This window comes from Lissotriton helveticus, chromosome 1_1 (genome assembly GCF_964261635.1).
Source record: "Lissotriton helveticus chromosome 1_1, aLisHel1.1, whole genome shotgun sequence".
Lineage (NCBI taxonomy): Eukaryota > Metazoa > Chordata > Amphibia > Caudata > Salamandridae > Lissotriton > Lissotriton helveticus.
In genome coordinates this window covers 1,660,246,768-1,660,266,128 of record NC_136057.1, presented here as the reverse complement: position 1 = coordinate 1,660,266,128, position 19,361 = coordinate 1,660,246,768, and positions in this window count along the sequence as shown.

The window sequence follows — 19,361 nt, the reverse complement described above, 5'->3', positions numbered from 1 at the left end:
TTTCACTGACAGTAAACAGTGTGGTACAGAGTAAACTATTTCCATAGAGTAAACACTGTTTACAGTCACACTTTCTACTTGTCAGGGACTGTCCGGGACTGTCTGGGACACAGTCAGGGACTTGGGCAAAGACTGATGACTGGGTAGAAAACGTAAGCAGAAAGAGGAGGACATCGCTGCCCAAGACCACACAGGAAGTCAGAGGAGAAAAGGAATCCAAAGGGGAAGCCTGCACAAGGGGACAATATGACTAAAACTCAGAGAAGATAGTCATTCAAGAGGCAATTTAGCATTCGGAATAACTACACCCAGGACCAACCTGCAAGGCACATATATATATACACATAACATTAACAATAAAGGAATGTGAGGTAAAGCATATACCCGTATATAGGACATACATGCAAAGGCAGGGTCTGTGGAGCTGATACCCATGGTGATTTTCTAAATGTAACTCAAAGACAATAGTCACAGTAGACAAGAAACACCACCTAGGTTGTCAGCTCTGCCCACTGATCTGGGCAATCAAACAGGAACACGCAAGGCAGTAACAGCAAGGGCGTAGAACTAAACACAAGCAGAATAGGCAAGGAGCTAGCAAGGAGGAATGCTTAAAAGGAAAGAAGGGAAACAAGGACACACTTGGCAGAAAGCAAGTAACACGCATACAAGGAAACTAGAAGCAAGACAGTAGAACAGGAAGGCAGCAAACTAAGGACTGAAACAGAGGTAATGGGAATAAAAACAGGGACTGTGACAAGAGAAATACAGGAGAGTGGATTCAATTATACATTAAATAGTACTAGTTCAGGAATCGAGGAAACAAGGAACAGCTAAGGATCAGGAGTCAAGGAAGCACTGAAGATAGTGCTAATTCAGGAATAAGGAATACTATAGCTCAGAAACAGGAATCAAGGTAACACTACAGGCAGTTGCTAATTCAAAAACAAGGATAGCTACAGCTAGGAACCGGAGTCAAGGAAACACTGAAGGCAGTGTTAGTTCAGGAACAAGGATAGCTGTAGCTTAGGAATCAAGAGAGCACTGCAAGCAGTGCTAATCAGGAACAAGAAATAGGTACAACTCAGGAACAGAAAATAACTATAGATCAGGAATGAAAAGCTCTGAAATCAATGATCGGGCCCACCGATACACAGCTACAATGACCAACCCAGGACTGAAAGGAGCTGGGCTTAAAAGAGCTCACAGTAATCACATGCATCAGCTGTGAGCAGGCTAGCAGCAGCCAGCCACAGGTGAGCTGAATTCCTCCACCCATGCTTGGCGTGCAGGGGTAGAGAAGAAGTAGTGAGCAGGGCATTCTAGGTACTAGAGTTTCCGGCAAGAGCAGGCTGGCTTCCACAAACGCCAGCATGGTTTGGGAATGGATACCATTTTCCAAGTAGCGTCCAAATTGCTGGAAGTCATTATATGCATTAAGCGGCGGGCCCGGAAGCTTATTAGACCACTAGAAAGTTCTCCTGGTGGTGGGTGCAAGAGCAAATGGAGGGAATTTTAACAGTACACTCCCTCCAACGACCGCCTCCCGGAATCAGGAACTGGATTCAAAGCCTTTGTTCCTATGAAATAAGTCCATTTCCATCAGAGATGTAGTGCAATATACTAGAGGCCTGCATGAAAACTGTGATGTTCAGGAGGGTAGAATAACAGGCTGTAAATTAACAGCAGTATTGAAGGCAGAACCTGAGGAGTCCAAATCCAGTAATGGGGGCTTGGAAGCCTGAATCAAAGGTGTTTGAAGTCCAGATTATGGAATTTTACAGTAGTTCTCTGAAAACAAAGGCAGAGTGACTGTAGAGTCAAAACTAGATAACGGATTGGCAGGAGGCACAGAGGTCAAAGGCAAGCTGGCTGAAGACAAAGGTGGTAACAGGAAGCAGAACTGAAGCTCTGGCCCTAGAGGAAAACATACAGAAGATTCACATGCAGGAGACTCTGGAAGCAAGTACGCAGGAGACCCAGGTCCTGGGTACCTACATGGTAAGAGTTTTGTCTTTGAGTCTGGAGGTTCAGTCTCTAATTGTAGCAGTGCTGAGACCTCTGAAAGGCTTTCAAACTGGAAGCACAGGGTAAAACAATCAGGCAAGATAGAGTCTCAAAGTCGGAAGGCAAGCAAGCTAGGAGCTTGGTGTCAGAAGGCAGGGATGCTGAAAGCTCTGGTTCTGAAGGCAGACGGGCTGGATACTCTGACGCTTACCACCCCGCTGCTGTTCTCCCACCACCCCCTGCAGTTTTTTGGAAAACCTACAAATGTTGAATTTGCTGTACTTTGTTGAAAAAGGAATAACGTTTTGTTTCTAAGTAACACCAGGGGCAGGCTTCCACCTACAACAAGTCTAAATCTAGACTTGGTCTATTGAATGATTGCAATTGATCTATTTTTAAAACAATTCCCTATACCTCTATTCCTTTCCACAAGCACCCTCTTTACACTCTCTTCATTTCACCACCTGGCTGTAATCAGGTGTTCAAATTGAAAAAAACTGTGTTTAAATATAATTTTGAAAATAAAAACTGCCATGAAATAATTTTTTTTAAGAGTTTTGGCTAAAACTTTACCATGGGTTCTGTTTGATATATGTGAATGCATTGTGCTTTCTTCTTTTCTTTTGCAGGTAGCAATTGCACTTGCTGACTGAATACTTTTATCATTGATTGATAAACCCAAACTATGATCTAGGACCACTTGTTTCTGAAGGAAGACAGGCTGGAGGCTCTGATTCCGAAGACAGACAGGCTGGAGGTTCTGAATCTGTAAACAGGGTGGTTGGAGGTTCTGGCTCTGTAGGCAAGCTGGCTGGAGGCTCTGACTCTGTAAGCAGGCTTTTATAAGCCTCTGGCCCAGTAAACAGGCTTTTAGGAGGTTCTGACTTTGTAGGCAGGTGAACAGAGGGCTTGGGTTCTGAAGGCAGGCAGTGTGGAGGCTCTTGTACTAAAGGCAGGCAGGATGCAGGCTCAGATGGCAGGCAGGCAGGCTGTGGGCTGAAGTTCAGAAGACAGCAGCCCATCTGAGGACTCTGGCTCTAAAGGTAGCAGGCTGGCGGAGGCGACTGGAAACTCTAAAAAAAGACAAGCTGAGGGTAGAGAGCCACAGGTATGACAGACTTTAAATTCTGGGAATGGTGATAGCCCATGAACAGTAGATTCCCTGTTGTCAGTAGTGAAATGTTCACAGTTTCTTGACACACTAAAACACACTGAAGTACTTTCTTCGGGATGGCCAAGAGAGTCTCTGATGACAGACTTCCTTTACCATTTGGCAGTTCACATCTCTTGGTCAAAGGAAACAGGTCAGAGATTATTTGGTCATGGGAGATTTTTTCAATTTACGTTGGATCAGACCATAGAGTACTATTCTTACCTGGCTTTTCAATATGTGGTGTGCTTGAAGGTGAAAGAACAAACAAGTGGTCAGGATATGGTTTCTTCTCAGTGAGGAGGTTGGCTTCAGTTGCAGCCGTTAAGTCAAGAGCATAGACTAACACAGGATATTGTCAAATCAGGGACTATTTGGAACACAGGTTCAGGTTTTATCTGTACATCAATAGCATGTGTACGTGATACCTCAGGAGTAGGACTGACCTCACAATCTGGAAGAGAAAGCAAAGAGTTATTTAGTGTTTTGCCTGGCATCTGAGGTTCCTAAAAAGTGGAGGGACACATCTCAGATGTAGAGCCTAAATGTGATTCAGCACTAGAAGACAAACCATCAGAGGAGTTAGAAAATTCAGAATTCAAACAAATACTTTCATTAACTGCATTTTGAGACAAGGTACCATGGCTATTCTGATTGGAATCTGGCTGGTAAGCCACAGTATTATTCACACATTCACTAGACTAGATCTCAGGGGACCATAAAAGAGAGCATAATATTTTATTCTCCATTTCTAAGAGGACTAACATAGGGGCCGAAAAGCAGTTCCGTACAGGAGTTTTAAATTCCTACTTGAACTCTGGTTATAGTGTTTTAACAGGGTCTGAAATGACAGTGATAGGCTTGGCAAATTCACAACAAGTAACAAACATAAACTTAGGATTTTGTTTAAACTGGCTATGAGCTGCCTGTGTTCCGGTATGTCTTTTCTCTCTTTTGTTAAACTGATTATTGTTTACTTTGAATGTAGTATTAAACATTGTCTCTTTAGCATCAGGGACTGTGACCTTTACTGGGTCACACGACTGGGCTATATCATTTGAATGGAAAACAGAGATTATAAAATGCATCTGCTCTTTCTTTGTCTGTTGTGTGGTTAAACATGCTATTTTATAACCACTTTCAGCAGACATGAGAGAATCAGAAATCTTGTTCAGCAAGCAGAGTATTGTTCTCCTTTTACATTGCTGACACAGTCATTGAATCGGGATCAGAACAGTAGATTAAGTCAGGATCTGGCAAAGAAGTGTTTGAGAGCTGATTAGTATAATATTCAGAACGTAAAAGTCCATTTCTCATAGGAAGATTCTTTGTTTCAGTACTACGGTTAACATCCTCAAATTTTTAAGTAGACACTAAGGGGCTCATTAGGATGGCGGACGGACCTGCGTCCATCCGCCACCCCAGAGGAGGAGGGACCGTCCGCAGGGGCAGCGGCGGTCCCTCCAGTGCAATTAGGATGTGACCGCCAGCCTGGCGGTCACATCCTCAATATTTAACATTGCGGCGGGTGCTGCTTGAAGCAGCACCCGCCACAAGGTTAAATATGCATGCTTAGCATTTGCATGCACAAAGCGGCAGGCACCGCGCGGTGCCTGCCGCTTCGTGCACGCAAATGCAGGGGGGTACCATAGGTACCCCCCATGTGCAGCCCCCACCCCCCCACTCACCCTGGGGGCCCGCAACGGGCCCCCAAAGAAATCACCGTATGCCTTTCCACGGCGGAGAATCCGCCGCAGAAAGGCATCTGTTAACCCCCATCCTAATATGGCTGGTGGTGTCTGATAGACACCGCCAGCCATGTTAGAGCTTTTCCGCCGCGGTCGGAAGGCGACCGCGGCAGAAAAGCTGCGGACAGATTTTGAGACCCACCACCATCCTAATTTGGCGGTGGTTCTTTTGTGCCTCCCCTGCAGTTTTCCCGCATCCTCCGGGCCGGCGGTGGCTTCCGCCGGCCCGGAAGATGCGGGAAAACAGTGATCCTAATCGGCCCCTAAATGTCTTTTGTTGTCCGGCACTGGGAAACTAACCTGCACAAACATAAATGAAGCACTGGTGCTTTTCTTTCTTTAACCTTTCATTATGACACACCTTTAATAATTTCACACACAATTCTAACAGACAAATGGTAGCTAATTAAATGGAAAGAAACCGCACTAGTGACCCTGGAAATGTGGGTTGGTCATTCTGTTAGGGACTGTCCAGAACTATCTGAAACACAGCCAGGGACGTGGCCAAGGACTGGTGACTGGTTAGAAAACGTAAGCAGAAAGAGGAGTACAGTGCTGCCTAGGATCACACAGGAAGTCAGAGGAGAAAAGGGATCCAAAGGGGAAGACTACACAATGAGACAAGATTGCTAAGACTCAGAAAGGATAGGCACTCAAGAGGCAATTTAGCATTCAGAATAACTACGAACGTGCAAGACATATATATATATATATATATATATATATATATATATATATATATATATATATATATAGCAATCACTGTTCGCCGATCCCCCAGCCACTTGGTAGCGGCGGGCGGCGGGCTCGAGTGAGGAGGCGATCCTCTAAAATTCGTCACACCAACTTTTCAATGTCAAAAGAAGGAAACTCGAGCCGCTCATTCCATAAGCGTGATGATTTTATTTAGCAAGCAAAATGGTCACAAACGCCCGACGCGTTTCGGTGCAGCCGCACCTTGGTCACGGGTGACTTCAGTTGATACATTTGTGCTATTTAAAGTGATTTGACAAGGAATATTGTGTAAACATAAAAGTAGGACTACTTCCTCATAACCCCAGGTTTGTGGACCTATGGAGGCGGCCATTTTGAAGTATTTACAACAGTCTAACAGTTTTCATTGAAATTGTACCTTTTAAACTCACTGATGCCAAAGTTTTGAATGTGACCCAAAGCATGTAAAGTATTATACTGACATATGAACAGCCTAATTCATATTCAGGAATTGTAACTGTTTGCACAATTCTACGTACATTAAGTATTGCCCCAGTGGGCATAATCTAAACATTACATTTATTTACAATGAAATCATATTTTGCGAGATTTCACAAAATCTAGCCCAAGTGGGCATGTATTCAGAATGTCAGAATAAACAAAACTAAAACTAATTGAATCAATCATCAAAAACAAAACATTATAATGCAATATACCGCCCCTGTGGGCAATTGGTATATCCAATCAATGGCATCCAGAAATATCATCTACTGTACAGTTGAAACTAGTGTAGACGCGTGTTCATTTGGCGAACCATAATGTCCTGATCTCCTCTGTGTATAGAGTAGTCTCCTACAAACATAATAAAAAATAAGGATGAAGAATTATCTGTCCATTTGGGTTAAAAAGTGAAAATATTTTATGTCTGCATATCTCAAAACACTGTAACAACCAAAGCTTTTTAATCAGTTTTATATTCACTTTTTAGTGATTATGGTTTTTTCTTTTATGTTTGTAGGAGAGTAGTCCTACTTTTATGTTTACACAATATTCCTTGTCAAATCACTTTAAATAGCACAAATGTATCAACTGAAGTCACCCGTGACCAAGGTGCGGCTGCACCGAAACGCGTCGGGCGTTTGTGACCATTTTGCTTGCTAAATAAAATCATCACGCTTATGGAATGAGCGGCTCGAGTTTCCTTCTTTTGACATTGAAAAGTTGGTGTGACGAATATATATATATATATATATATATATATATAACATTAACAATAAAGGGAATGTGGAGTAAAGCACTCGAGAGCTCCACACGGTTAGACTGAAGCTCAGTAAGTTCCTCACCCACAATTGCTGTTACAGATACGGACTGCAAATACCCACATGTAAGATATACATGCAGAGGCAAGGTCTGTGGAGCTGACACGTATGTTTATGTTATAAATGTAACTCAAAGATAATAGTCACAGTAGACAAGAAACACTACCTAGGTTATCAGCTATGCCCACGGATCCTGGTCATCAAACAGGAACACACAAGGAAGTAACAGCAAAGGCGTAGAACTAAACACAAGCACAAGCACAATAGAAAAGTAGCTAGCAAGGATGAGTGCTTAACTGGAAAGAAGGGAAGCAAGGACACACTTGGCGAAAAGCAAGTAACAAACGTACAAGGAAACTGGAAGCAAGACAGTAGAACAGGAAGACAGCAACTATGGACTGAAACAGAGGTAATGGGAAGAAAAGCAAGAACAGGGACAAGGGAAATACAGGAGAGCGGATTCAATGATGCATTAAATAGTACTAATTCAGGATTGAAGGAAAAGAGGAATAGCTAAGGATCAGGAGTCAAGGAAGCACTGAAGACAGTGCTAATTCAGGAATGAGGAATACAATAGCTCAGGAACAGGAATCAAGGTAATACTACAGGCAGTTGCTAATTCAGAAACAAGGATAACTACAGCTCAGGAACCGGAGTCAAGGAAACACGGAAGGCAGTGTTAGTTCAGGAGCAAGGATAGCTATAGCACAGGAATCAAGAGAGCACTGCAAGCAGTGCTAATCAGGAACAAGAAATAGCTACAGCTCGGGAATCAAAAAAGCACTGCAAGCAGTGCAAATCAGGAACACGGAACAGGTGCAACTCAGGAACCGAAAATAACTATAGATCAGGAATCATGGACTATCAAAAGCTCAGGAAACAAGGATCGATCTCACCGGAACACAACTACAATGACCAACACTGGAATGAAAAAAGCTGGGGCTTAACAGAGCTCACAGTAATCAGATACATTAAGTGTGAGCAGGCTAGCAGCAGCCAGCCACAGGTGAGCTGGATTCCAACACCCATCCTTGGCCTGCGGGGGTTGAGGAGAAGTAGTGAGCAGGGAATTCTAGGTAATCAAGTTTCAGGCATGAGAAGGCTGGCTTCCACAAAAGCCGGCATGGATTGGGAATAGATGACATTTTCCAAGTAGCGTCCAAATGGCTGGAAGCCAGTATATGCATTAAGGGGAGGTCCGGAAGCCTATTAGACCACTGGAAAGTTCCTCCGTGGTGGGCGCCAGAGCGCAGGGAACGAACTGTGACACTACTCATATCAACTTCATGGCAACACAGCGCGAAAACGCTGTTGCCAGTGAGATCTATTGTCGCTGACTTGCCTCACAAGGGAGATGGGCACGCGCAGGACAGACTGGAAATGTGAACGCGCGGATAAACACGCACGTTCAGTCACGTGCCGTACACATCTCCTGTCTCCCTTCTGTCCTCAGCACTTTCACTTTCCATTCTCCCCATAGGCTGCACGGCGTGGAATACACCAAATGCCCAAGACGTGTCAGCACACTGGACTTAAAATAAAATATGCCCCCGATGGAGTGGCCCGCAACGGCGGGATCGCTCAGGACAGGCACTCACTAGTGCCAGTATGCAGCCCCACTCACCGGGCTGCTGTGCAGAGACTCTTTTCGGCGGCTTGCGCGGGGTTCCCTCAGCATATGGGAGCCCTGCAGAAACACACCCCGCCTCTCCACTTCACCCAGGCAACCTCCTGGGACCCGTGACTTCTCAGGACTTCCACCGCTACCGCCGGGCTCTCCCTTCCTCATGGGAGCCCCGCATGAACGAGCCACACAAGCCTCTTCTGGCCGCGTCACAGTCCCCGCCCATGTCACGGTCAAGGATGCTTGACTTCCTGGTTTTGCCCCCCCAACCCGGCCCGCAACGGTGATTTTGTGCTTGTTATGTTTATGTTGTAGGCGTCTCGCTGTTATGCATACAGCCTCTGAGCGGAAGGGTGATGGGAAGGTCCTGGGCGGCCATTAATGCTAAAGGGCACTGGAGCCGTGAGCTGTGCATTGTTAAGGGTATTCTTAATTTGTGGCCTGGAGGAAAAGGCAGACGTGCCTCTGAAGCAGTAATTGGCAGATGAGCAAGAACACAGTCGAACAACACACACGTTCATTGAAACGTCAATCAAAGTGCGTTTGGGGTGATGGCATTTGTTTAATGACAGTGACCTTGACTGTTGATGCTTGTTGTTTCAGTCACGTCAGATATTCTTGCCCGTCTGTTAGCGCCACAAGTAAAACCAAAATGTTGACATAAGACTCGTTTGCTTACATATGTATTTTTGTAGCTCTAAAATATAGATCTCGAATTTTCCAGATTTATCTCGGCATCCAATAAGATGGCAGTTACAGCAGAGAAGAAGTGCGTCACATGCATGGCATCTCAGAAGCTGCTGCTGGCAGTAATGCAGTCTGGGCTTGGGCACGCTGGGTGATGCCCTTCTGTGCCGGTGAATGACGTAGACGCGATAAAGGAGAAGGAACAGGGTGTGAGCCAAGTGAACAAATATATATGCGTGTGGAGCACTGATTTTCAATGAGTATATTATTTCAAGTGAATTTCCTTATGACAATGATCAATTGGAAAACATTATTTTTAATATTTATAAGAAAAAATAAGTAGGAACATCAGTCTACTATGTATTTATAAAAAACACAGTTACATATTCATATAAAACATTAGACACATATAAATGACATGCAATGAACACAGAGAGTCTCGGGTTCATAAACCAGACGAGCTGTAGTGGATGTTAATATGTTGCAAACACTAATGTCAACCTATAGGATTGTCAGGGTTATCAGTGCTCATTGGGTGTTATTTATATGTGTCTAATGTTTTTATTAATCAGATTAGATTTAACGAAGTAAAAATGAGCCACCTATATAAATGGTCTTGTAAAGTCAATCCCGACAGTCTGATGAACCCTCACCCACCGTGTGCCACTGTTCATCATTGGGATCCCCATCTAGCACGCTGAGGCATTCTGGGGAAGCCCTATCTATTGTCTGTCTGGCGCCATTTTAAAAGGTCGTTCTGTTTCGTGTAGTAGGGTGTGTAGTAAACTCGGGTGCATGTAAAATAAAACAAAAATTATTTTAAAATGTGTGTAGAAGACGGCCACTAGGTAGGTAGCAAATTAATGGTGCAGTCCCTTCACCACAAAATCAACAAGCATTTACAATGCAATAGGTCTCGCCTTTGTGCGAGTTTGAGCTATTGGCATTGTAAGTGACAATGGCTTTTATTTATGTTTTGGTTTTTAAAACATAAATAAAAGGCATTGTCATTTACAATGCTAATAGCTTAAACTCTCACAAAAGCGAGACCTATTGCATTGCAAATGCTTGTTCAATGTAGGTTCAGTAACTGTGAGGAATTTGACACCGATAAAAGCTGTCCGTAGTAGGGTATTACTTTTGTAACAGACATTGATTATCTTGAGATATTTGGCTTTCTATGAAGAGTTGTATACATATACATAATGAGAGTTTCCCATATATGCGTGGTTGATAGTTAACGTGAACTAGGCTACCCATAAAGTGTATGGTATAGGGTTAATGTTGTACATAACACATACGTGCTACACCTAAGGGAGTTGTATCTGTGATGACATTAATGATCCTTTATATTATTCCAAGTTATTTTGTACTTACTTTCAGGCCTCTAATGCCATACTAGTTTATAGAGTAATGTGTACAAAAGAAGCTTGGATGATGTCATCAGTGATGTCACCAGTGAAGTCACCAGTGATGTCATTTGAGATGTCATCAGCAATGTCATAAATTATGTCATAGAACATGCCATGACGGTTGTAATATGTTATATCATAATCATTGCATGGCGTGAGCACAAGTTATAGTTAGCTCTGCTAACTATAAGTGGTGAATTTCTATGTTTTTTTACTTCAAAACGTTAATGTTAACGCTGACATATTCACCAAACTATAACTTTACTTTAACCTTTGGTTTCTCAGTGAATTTCACATAAAAAAAAAACGCAGATCGTTTTATCACACCTAACTATAACATTACTTTAACCTTTGTTTATTCAGTGAATTTCTAGTTTTTTTAACATTAGGTAATATTTTATTACCTCTGTAAAGCCAACCCCCATCGGCGCACAGCTTTTGCGTCAGGGGGTTGGCCCCTAACAGGTAGCAACCCCCTGCTGCACACAGTCTTTGTCTCTGCACAGCAGGGATTTTGCACAGGCCAGGCCCTGTGAACAATCTACTTGGAGGCAGCCAACCCCATGCTCTGCACAGTCTTCCGCCGCATGCAGCGTAGGATTGGCCACATGGCCTGCCTTGTGGCCAGGCACTGGAGCAAACCCCCAAAAGTCTAGACACCCGCGGGATCATGGCAACATTTGCTGATTTTGTTTTAATTTTGGTCTGGACTGGGCAGGGTGTCCCTAACCTGTCCCCATAAATCATTTTTTTCTCAACTTCAGGAAAGGAAACTAAGTCCCCGAGTTCTGTATTGGCTACCATCAAAAATTTTAACATGTTGTTGGCAGCCAATCAACACACTTGATGGTGGGATGGCCCAAGTGACAAAAGCTCTCTTGGCCAATCAGAATGCTATATTTTTAAATTAGCGCTTCCGAGACTCAAGAGAAACTCTCGTGGACCCAACCGTCCAGATCTACAAATATTATAAAACCTCAAATTATCAAAAACTACTGAACTGATTTACACCAAATAAAGAAAACATTTTGGAAGACAAAGATCTAGCTTCCTGATACATTTGGTGTAATTCTATTCAGCAGATTTTGCGGTAGAGCGTCTTCAAGAAGTCTAGGGAAAATGCATGGAAATTTTGTGTTTTGGGCCCTCCATTTTTTCTCTGCCTCAGCTTGACAAATGAAATCAGCCCAAGACTTTCCATGCATAAACTAGGTAAGAAAGAGCACTTTTTTGGAAAGTTTTGTGGAGATTAGTCAAACAGTGCCAAAGTTATTAGCAACAGGAAAAACCCATTTCCTATGGACACGCTGACTTAACTATGACTACCCAGTGCATTGTAGTAGACACACACGTATATATATATATATATATATATATATATATATATATATATATATATATATATATATATATATATATATAAAAGCTCCACTTGCACCTGCCTGTCGCACTCCTTGGCTGGTGCCTGCTAGTCGGGGGTGCACCCGTCAACAATATCGGCTCAAAACAACCCTACCCCGTACTTCAGCGGGAATCAGGAAGCAGCACTCCAGGGTAAATTCACGATTCAGTTTTATTAAAACGCGCTTTCGGCACTCGGCCTTCGTCAGTAATAGAAACAGAGTGCAACAAAGTGGAATTGCATTTAAACCATCACGTGTCAATTCAATTCGACATAGAGACAGGACTTAAAGATGGAAACAAAATCGCCATCTTTAAATGGGTCCATTACTGTTGAAACAATGTGTCATGTATGATAAGTGCTTTATAATCCAAACAATATATAAATGTCTGTGATGCTCCATTGATCGAAATCGATCACATTATGACATGATATATACATCATTACTATTATGCCCATAGATGGGCTCATTGTATATACACTCCGTTATAAATGACTTCACACATGTAACACAATTATACAGCCCTGAATGGGCTCAAACTCCTTCCAATCGAAATAACATGATGGTAAAATCATAAAGGCAATATTCATAAAATGGAAGAAAAGGTAATTGAAAAGTTAATTGAAAAGTTAGGTCACGGTTAATCTCCTCTTAAACATATTTGAGTTAAATCAAATGGACAGCTAAGTCTTCATGCATATTCAACCCCAACGGCATCTTGCTCTGTAGATCAATTATATAACACGACTCAAGTCGTCTGAGTTTATGTAGCCTGTCCCTCCCTCTCACATTGCAGGGGACAGAATCTAGACAAAAATACGTTAACAGATCCCTGTTCCGTGCATGTTCTTTATCAAAATGTCTAGCTACAGGGTAATTAACATCTGCATTTTGGATCGCTCTTTGATGCTCCAAAATTCTCAGTTTTACCGGATTCGTTGTGCTTCCAACATACCTTCTGCCACAAGGACATGTTAGACAATACACAACGTAGGGTGTTGTGCATGTGAGAAACTTTGATATTTTTCTAGGTTGTTTCACCCCTGGTACATTGTATTGTGCAGTGCGTTTACTCCCTTTACACACCTTGCATTTACCACAAGGAAAGAAGCCTTTCAATGGTGCAGACTTAGATTCAGGTGTGGTTCCTTCATGGTGACTGTGGACTAGATAGTCTTTGAGTGCTCGGGCCTTCCTGAAAGTCACTAGAGGATACGACGGTAGATCTTGCTTGATTACAGTATCTGTCAACAAAATATTCCAATGTTTCCTCAAAATACGTTTCAGGTCAGTGGCATTACTGGAATAGGTCGTTATCATTCTAAACGTACCCCCGACAACTTTTTTATTATCAGTATTGCTGTCTTTTTTGAGTAATCCTGCTCTCTCTATGTTGCAAACCTTGCTCATAGCCTGCCTGAGTACCTCATCTTTGTATCCTCTAGTTTTAAATCTTTGAACACTACTGCTCGCCGCTTTACGAAAATCCTGATCTTTTGTGTTATTTCTCTTCATCCGTAATAACTCACCATACGGTATACTGTTTATCAAGCTCTTAGGGTGACTACTGGTCGCAAATAGAGTGGAGTTCCCAGCAGTCTCCTTGCGAAAGAGCCTCGTATGAAGTCTGCCATTCTCCACAAAGACTGTCAAGTCCAGATAATTGACCTCAATCTGGCTTATTTCCCCTGAAAATCTCAAGTTATTATTGTTGGTATTAAGTACCGCAATGTATTCTTTAGCTAGATCGACTGACCCCTCTACGATAATAAAGAGGTCGTCGATATAGCGATACCAACATTTTACAAGATCATTCCATTTTTTGTTAGCTGGTGACCAGGCCACCTGCTCCTCCCACCACCCCACGAATAAATTCGTGAAGCTGGGGGCGGAGCAGGTACCCATCGCCACACCCGTAAGCTGCTTGAATAAGTCTTTGCCAAAAAGAAAAATATTGTTGTTCAGGCAGAATCCTAGAAAGTCAAGTAGCATCTTGTTATGCTCAAAATATTTCACTGGTCTGCTTTCTAAAAACCAGGAAATAGCTCGCAGTCCTTCTTCGTGCCCAATACACGTATACAAACTGGTGATATCAATCACCAACATAGTATAACCATCACACCAATTCACACCTTCAATACAATTCAAAAAATGTTTAGTATCCTTTAGATACGATTTCAGACCAACCACATGGGGAGAAAGAAAAGAATCTACATACATCGATAAGTGTTCAGTGGGGCTACCTTGGGAGGCTACGATAGGCCTACCCGGGGGATTCAATAAATCTTTGTGGATTTTCGGTAAATATTAAAATGTGGGAGTAACTGGATTAGGGCATCTCAAAAACAAATGTTCGTCACAGCTCAACATATTCCTATTATACCACATTAAAATCATGTCGTGGTATTCCTTGATGCTGTTGTTATATACAAAAGCATTGATTTTTTTATATGTACTTGGATCATTCAGCTGGCGTAATGCCTCCTGCTCATACTGCACTTTGGTGAGTAAAACAATATTGCCCCCCTTGTCTGAGGGCTTGCACACCAAAGAGGAGTCCTCACATAACTTTTTGAGTGCCAAATGTTGTTTATTTGTAAAGTTCTGCTGTTCATGCTTAAATTTCATAGTTCCCCTCAAGTTACGTAGATCCTGAATAACAGCCTCAGAAAAAGTATCTATGGCGTCTGCCCCCATCACGGGCATGAAAGTGGAAGTGGGTTTAAAATCCGTGACACCCCCCCTCTGTTGTACACCCATGTCCGTGATCAACTGTGTGTTTCCCAAATTCTCGGTCTCATCATCATCAAACTGTTCCATCCTGATTTCTTCCAAATACCTGATACCAGCCAGGTCTCTACAGGTCAAGATATCCCCTTCTGTGCTACCAACAGCCGTTGGTTTCTTTCGTGCAGGTTTGGTTTTAAAGTATTTGTATAATTTCAGTTTCCGGGTGAACTTGAACAAATCTATCCGTGTCTGGGTGAACTCAAGATTTTTCTGTGGACAAAACATGAGTCCAAGTTTGAGGATACTTTGTTCTTCTTCCGTTAGAATCTTAGGAGTCAAATTCACAATCGTCAAGTTGTCTACTTCTTCTTTATTTACTTCTTGTAGAAGTTTTTCCTGCTCCTGGTTAAGGGTGGCGAGCCTACGATGTTTGCGGCTCCAGCCCCCCCTCCTCGTCTTCCTCTTGCTCCTCTTTTTTCCGGGGGTTTGCCCCTTCCCCCTTGGAGTTGTTGTTTGCGCATCACATGGTATTCCTTGTGAAAATCCGATGACTCAGGTGCGGTAGGTGGACCATCTTGACCATCCTCAGTAGATACCTCATCACCCGTAACTGATGATTCTGAGGTCTCCGGTACATTTTCAGTTGCTATTGATTGTTTCTTTTTTATTTTTTTTCCCAATTTGTCATATTTTTTTGAGAAGGTCAGAACTCTTCCATTGTTGTAATCTTTCTCATCTCGTTCAAATTTTTCTTCTTTTCTTTGTTTGATTTTTTCCTCATATTTTTTTAAACGTTTTTTCATCGCTTCCCGCTTTTCTTCCGATTTTTGTTGATCTTCTTCCTTAGCTAGGTCATGTTCTATATCTTTAATTTGTGCCAGAGCTTTCTCTCTGTCACTCCATGCGAAGCGTACCAGTATCATATATATATATATATATATATATATATATATATATATATATATATATATATATATATATATATATATATATATATATATATATATATATATATATATAGGTAAATTGTGGCTCACTGGTTAGAGGCGGCAGAGAGGTCAGACCCAGGACCAGGGTTCAATTCCCGACGCGGCAGGGTCTTGAGCCCAAATATCCACGGACTCGATAATTCTCGTTTCGGTGCCTACTCGAGTCACAGGTTCACACTCTGCAGCTCTGAGCATTAGCTTGCTTAATCTCCACTACGGCCCCCCCGCGGCGGGATGCCTGGCTTTCACCTTGGGGATGCCCAGTACAGGTATCTCACAGAGAAAAACCAGGACGGGTTCCCAAGGCAAGCGCCGAGATGCCTACGGGTAATCGAGCGCTATATAAGAAAGCTTAATAATAAATATATATCTCTTGTAATCCAATCCTGGCAGCGACTAACAAAAATACTGCCATAGAAGTATTTTAATCCAAAGCATCAACACAGACGCATTTCAAAGGCGAACCGCCTTGGTCACTACGTCTGGCTCACATATGAATTACACTTTATATGCACCTTTACTCAACACGGTTGTCACAGCAACCAAGCAGGCCTTGTATTAGATATAGAGATTTCCTATGTCTGTTACAACATGACAGTGCAAAATTACATGTTGTTGTGATTATGGCAAATAAAATAAATAATAACATATGTAGTTGATGTATTACATCATACACAACACTGTAAACACAAGAAGTGAAATAACGGCAATGTGTGAAAAACGGGACTAGAGAAATACACGTGTGTGACATCATTCCTATCCAAATGTGTAGACATAGAAAAGAATGAAAAGTGCTCGTGTCTCATAACGTCGTAGATTTAAAATTGAACAGGAATGGACATATGGGGAACAGTGTGCAGGCAAAATGTTATTTATGTAGCCCAGGCATCAGTGTGAATTATCCATGTGGACGTGTATTCATTAGTAGCTGCGGCAACGGGTGCGTGGGAGGCTAAAGATACAATCAAAAATTAAATTAAATTAAAAGTACAACGATAGAGGAGCTAACCCTGGGGATTGACTGGTGTGCTCCTCAGCCTAAGACAATTAATGCAACCCACATACACTCTCACACGTGTGTCACCCCAGTGGGCTATGAGATTCTGGTGCTCGCAACTGCTGCCTGGTTGGTGTTAACATCTCAAAAGAGACTAGGTGGACATAAACAAACATCAGCAATTCATACAACGTCCCTGTAAGAGCCATTCAGCCGTAGCGTAAATGAACCCAGCAAACCGTGATGCCCTAGTGGGCTATGATTGCATAGGGCTGGACTCCCACTAAGAGAAAGATAACAGTATACCTATTATGACGAGTAAGCACTGTATGTAGCAAATGAGCACATGATGCCACAAGGTATATATATATATATATATATATTGCTTGCTGTGGATGGTGATGTGGTCTAGGGGACCCGAGGAGGCTCGGAATTTCGTAATATTTGCACAGTTTGAGGGTTGAAATTTTCCAGGCGGCCCATCCTCTCCAGTTTCCATACTGTGCCAGAACATTGCATTCTGGAATCTGTAGGCGTGTTACCCCACGCTGCACTGATGATGAACTTTAGGGGCGGAGCGACGAACCTGGTAACAGGATGTTGGCGGGATACTTAAAGACGCTACTGTGTGCCCGCATCCACGCAACACCTCCAGCACTGAAGATGGCTCGAATACCTGCCGAAATGCATATGCTATGCTGTGTTTGCCGAATAAATGTCTCTGTGCCTCCATGTCTCCCCGTCTGCGGCCTCTTCCTTCCCTTTGGGTGGAGTTTCTTGGATATATATATATATATATATATATATATATATATATATATATATATATATATATATATATATATATATATAACTATAACGACCCTGTAACCTTTGTTTTTTTAGCGAACAAATATATATATATATGTATATATATATATATATATAAAACAAAGAAGGTTGCTCCACTCAAGCGATCACACACAAAGGGGAATGCCTCACACTAGCCACAGGCGGCCACAATTACCACGTTCCTGCCATGCTTCAAATGTTGAAATCCTTGAGCCATACGCGTTTCGAGTAACCTCGTACCCTTGATCACAGCCAGTTGGTTCCACAATGATGCACGGACACAAGAAAACTGCTGTGGGAAACCGGATTTATTTAAATGTATAAGTCCCGCCCCAGTGGGTGCTGGCATTGTGGTTTTAGTAGTTCCAGAAATGCATGCCAAACTTAAAGTCCCATAATTCCCCAAGTGGGTATTTGCAAAGTCCATGGTACTTTCAAGCATCACTGAGTCTTTTCCCAAATTGGTGAAGCACTGCGGTGGTTTGTGGCAATCACAGCCAATATCATCCCGTGGCTCAGGACCCCTTGATTCCAATGCAAGCTCGAGTTTGCGAGCATTGCAGATCCGCCATCTCAGGCGGTGGGACGGCTTCGCAGCTGGACATGCCGCTAAACACAAACAAAGAAGGTTGCCCCACTGAAGCCATCACACACCAAGGGGAATGCCTCACACAAGCCATAGGTGGCCACAATTACCACATTCCTGCCATGCTTCAAATGTTGAAATCCTTATGCAATACGCGTTTTGAGTAACCTCGTACCCTTGATCACCGGCAGATTGTTCCACAATGATGCATGGACACAAGAAAACTGCTGTGAGTTTGTACAGTCGCATATAAAAGGAATGGCTTCATCCTAAGCATATAGTACGATATTGGCAATGATAACTGAATGAATTATGAGTTTACATTTTAATGAAATGGCTCTAGGTTTACAGAAGTAAAAGTTCGAGATCATTCCATAGCAGAATATATAGACTATTATTGTTTTTGAGGACAAGGCCAAATATGGTCTCTAGGAAGTGTTCGAAAAAGAATTTCCTGTTCTCTAAGAATGGTTTTACTTTAAGCAGATTACTTTGTGCCAAAAAAAATGCAATTTCAGAAAAAGTCAAATCAAAATAGTAGAAAAAAATAGAGTTCCAAAGTTACAAGCTTTGTTTTTGAAAAACGAAGGCCGAATTCAGAGTTCATGGAATGCTGTGTGCGGATTTCAAAAGTTATTCTTGGTGTCAGGAGAAAACATCAAATCGTCTAGGCTGGCAAAGAAATCGTCTACCACAGTAGGTGAAAGTGGAACTACTTCATTAAGTAGATCAATTGTGCACAGATGAGAAGCATCGCTGTCAGCGTCATTCGCATTAGCAATGTTCGCAGTAGATGGTACCTGTGTGCCTGTTGTTCGACGTACCTCACCCATTAGCTGTAGTTGCTGGTGAGATCTCTATGAATGTTGTCATCAGGATTGGCAGCCGTTGGCGGCAACACGATGCAAGAGCCGTTACCGGACCTAGCAAAGCGTCAACATCCATTGGCAGTGCTGATGGAAGTGTAAGACAAACGTCCAACACGCATTCTTCTCCGCAAAGCAGGCATCGTAGAACAGGTAAGATGCAATCTTGCCAGATTGGTCTGAACGAAAGAAACCATGTGGTATTCAGATCGCTTAAACGAGAGAAGCCAATAATCTGTGTAATTCTGTCACGGTACCGCATGGCTAGGAGAGCAATCTCCATGGTAGTCTGGGTATC